This window comes from Patagioenas fasciata, chromosome 11 (assembly GCF_037038585.1).
Source record: "Patagioenas fasciata isolate bPatFas1 chromosome 11, bPatFas1.hap1, whole genome shotgun sequence".
In the NCBI taxonomy this organism is placed as follows: Eukaryota; Metazoa; Chordata; class Aves; order Columbiformes; family Columbidae; genus Patagioenas; species Patagioenas fasciata.
Genome location: NC_092530.1, coordinates 25439580 through 25443784, shown reverse-complemented (window position 1 = coordinate 25443784; position 4205 = coordinate 25439580).

Genomic DNA, 4205 nt, shown 5'->3' with positions numbered 1-4205 from the left:
AAGTGAGCTTTTAAGTTAAAATAGACTGTCCTCTTTTTTATGCCTTACGTTTTGCCCTATAAGCTAAGTACCTTGGATGTGCTTATATCTCTTCGCTCCATTATAAAATCTCATTAACTCCTCACTGGAAACATCATCTTCCACTACCTATCTTGTAGAAAATTCGTTTTTCCAAAATAATAACAGATAAAATAGGCTGAAAACAAGCTTAAGGCAGTGATGGAACTCTTTTATTGGCTCCCTGTGCCAATACAGTCTGTTTAATCACAGCTTAACATTTTAATTATGTATATAGCTAAGCAGACTTGCTTGCATTGGCTTAATTATTCTGCATGATAATCTGAACAAAGGGCCTCTGTTGAAGTAATCAACAAAAATTTTAGCTGGCTGAGTTTCCTCCAATGTTCCAGAAGCAATGAAAGATCTGATCATTAAGCATTTACTGCCTCTCAGAGCTATTTTAAACCTGCTCCCTTCATATCACAGCTGGCCCTTTGAGCAGCCTCGAATTCTTTTTATCCGAAAGCCCTAGTAAGGCAGAACAAAAGAAGGTTTCTCGTTTGGAGTGAGCTGTCTGTGTCATCTGTGTGATGTTCGCTAGCAGGAGATGTCTATCTTAATGAGCTTTTGGCCAGGAACAGCGCTGCCACATTCTAACTTTTGTCCAGTTCACAGGCCTCCCGATGCAGGGCGCGCTGGATGTGTCAGAATTGTAAATGAGCCCCGGCAACTGCACATTGCGTAAGGATCCCGCAGTAACAATTAAGCAACAGTCTCCGCTGTTGTGGGTCTCTCCACCCAGATAATTGATCACGACGGGAGCTATGCCGACAACCCACGCCGAGGGCGAGGAGACACAACTCAAGTGAAGGTTCATTATCTTGCTGTGAAAGGGAAGTTAGCACCAATGGGAATTGGCTTTCAAAGGACCAAAGGGTTAAAGCTTTCACATTTTGGAGGCATTTACTATTAATTTCTCCCTTGCCCAACAGAAGCCGAGTGTTTTGAAATACACTCCATTTTAGGGCACCCTGGGAATCAGATCAGCAGTAGCCATGTAAACACTCCAAACCTACCCATGTATATGGTAGAAGAGTCCAAGAACGCTACAAAGTTGTGCAGAATGTGTGTCTTTATTAGAAAGCTAAACATTCTGTCACTGTAAAAGCTTTCCATGCAAAATCTGGAAGCTCAGGAAGAAAACCAAAGTGTTAGAACAAGGGATGATCTCTCTGGTACCCTGTGAGGTGCTTGATGATCCCACTTTCCTCTGTGAGTCTCCCACATCACATCAATCACATCAATCACATCAATCACATTCACATCAATCACACCGCACACAACCTGCTCTCACACACCGCAGGAGCACCTGTCCATGCCAACAGGCACATTTACTCCGGGGGGAATAGGAGCTCTACCGTACTTGCAGGCAGCCCAGTGCAGTATGGATTTCCTCCATGTGACTGAGCAGAAGCTGTAGCACTCACTATATTATCCCCACATCACCACCACAGCTAATTCAAACTCACATCCAACATATATCAATGTGATATTCCTCCTGGCCAGTACAGTCTTTACCCCTGAACAAAACTGTTTTGCAGCCCTGCTTCTGGCTCACCCTCATTCCCTTCCCTGCCCCATCGCTCCTGCTAACAGACCTTATCGTTTCGCTCAGGCCTGTCCGTCCTCCTCGCCTTTCAGCTCCTCTGCCCCTCAGACTGCAAGCACATTGCTTTTCAAACATCTTCTTTATGCAGCGGATCGTATCAGTGAAAAGGCAGTGGTGATAGATGATCATTTGGAATAAACTTGTGCCAAAAAGAACGAGCGGAGCTGACAGGAGGCAGCGCGGTGCCGCGCTGTACAGCGGGGTAGCACCGGTCCCATTAGCCTGTTCTGTTATTGAGGAAAGTGCCTCTAGGTGACAGTGAAATTCTTAACACACTACATCAAACAAGGCAATAATAAATATGTATTTTTCATCTCACACTCATTAATAAAGGCAAAGCCATTCTAGAACTGACTGTTCCCAGGATCTTACTTCCCTCATCTATATTCTAGTCCAGTCCCTGAAGCTTTCCGCTTACCTCATCTGCATTTTTCCTCATTATTTTCACTTTCCACAAATTCAATTAGTTTTGGCCACCAACAGAAACACTAAAGACTGCGGGAGAATAGCGGGGTTTCTTTCTGTCATCTTATTGGCAAGGATTGCTGTTAGAAAGTCAGCCCGAAGAATAAGAGGAGAAATAAAACAAGGGAAAACAATGACTGAACCTCCTACAGTGCACCTGTGGTTTCAGAGAGCTGCATGTTTGTGAGGGGTTATTCTACCTTCCTCAAGTCTGCCCTTCCGAACCATCGACATTCACTCCCGACAGGAGATGGTAAGAAGGAAGGAAGCGAAGCAGCGGGGAAGAGAACATTAACAGTTGTGCAATGGCCAACATAAGGATCTATATTGGCAAAGAAAGGGTGACGAAAGCACCACACCAGTCTCTTGCTGAACTACAGTCGACGGACTTTGCAAATTCTTGGGCGGTTTCTTGTGCAGCCCTGCATTGTTTGTTCGCACTCAAGCCTTTCTGCTGTGGTCCTGGCTCCCCTGTTGGCACACACACCTCCTCTGTGGGGTGCACCTGATTTCCAGACATACTTCCCCCACCACAACCCTGAGAGTGGACTGTGAAATATTCACAGCCACACGCCTGGTCACAGCACAAAAATGATGCCCTTGAATCGTTCACAAATGTCAATATAGATGGCGCAGCAATGGCATGATGCCCCTGGGGAGAGGGCACGCAGCAGGTGTCTACCGGTCCTACCGGTAAGAGCTACACTGCACTGAAGCCCAGATTTACAGTTCACATTTCAGATCATCCCCCAGCACATGCTGGGACAAACAAACAAGACATCTCCAACTTCATTGTGCTCTCACTCCAAAAATGCAAACCCCAGAATTTATCTGGATCATCAGATCTCATTTTTGGGTGTCTGAAAATATCTACGAAGCTCTGAAAATATCACAACCTCACCAGAAACTGCATGGAGAAATATTTTGTCATACTGTACATTTCTCTGGCCTGCAAATTCCAAAAAGTGTGGCTAACTCCGGAGTTTTCTCACTGAAGTTATTTTTATGCAATTCACATTCATTTATTAATCCTTCCATCTGAAAACACAGCTCTGTATTACATATGTTCTGATCTTCATTTGGAACCATTCATAGAATGAATAACCTTTGACTGGGGGTAAAAACCAGCCCCAGTTCTCTGTCGCGTGGATTTGCCTCAATAGGCAGCAGAAGGCGGAAGGAGGTATGGATGTGATGTAAACATGCCACTATGTTAAAGTCAAAACGCTACCACCAGGAATGAGCTATGCCCTAAGATCTTAACAAATCCTTGCTTTTCCCCTTCTTTGACTTATTGAAGAGCAGCAAATTCAAAACTGGTAAAAAACTCTCTTCTGCCAGCAGTCTTTGCAAACAGTGCTGCAGGAGACCACACACAGCAGTCCAGAGTGATAAAAACAGATTGGAAACTGATGTGAATAAGATAATCAATAATTTAAACCCTAACCATTTCACTTTTATAATGGAACAGCAAGAAGGAAGCAAATTAGAGCCAATTTCTGGCAGTGTGCAGTGTTAGCATTCTGGCATCGTTTTCCATACACACAGATCTACCAAAATAGAAACAACAACCATTAAAAGAGCTTTAAAAAAATAAACTTGCTTTCACTAGAGATAATAACACTTCTCCCCACCCTGCAAAAACATCCTTTTATTTGTCAAGTCAGAAAAAAAGGTCACGACAGTTTTCATAAAATTTGGACCATTTTCAGGCAGCTCGAACGACGACAGCGAAGAGACTTCAAGCTCGTGTAGGAGGCAGAGAGAGCTCTGCACCGTGAGGGATTCATGCTTGCCTTTATTTCATTGCTGTATTATTTCTACTTTATGAGTTTTGAAAAGAATTTATACACAGACCTAAATTTATGCCTGGTTTCAGGCAAGCTGTACCTCTGTCTCTCCTGCCTGCCCTTCCAGCTCTTATGAACTCCAGTCTGTCCGAGTTAATTCGTGAAAAGCCCCAACTATAGTTTTCTAATAAGGAAAACAAAAAAAGTTTGTGAAAAATATTACATTAATCCTTCCTTTCTCCACTAAATTTCCTTTCTCAAATGCGCTGGGTTTGTCTGGG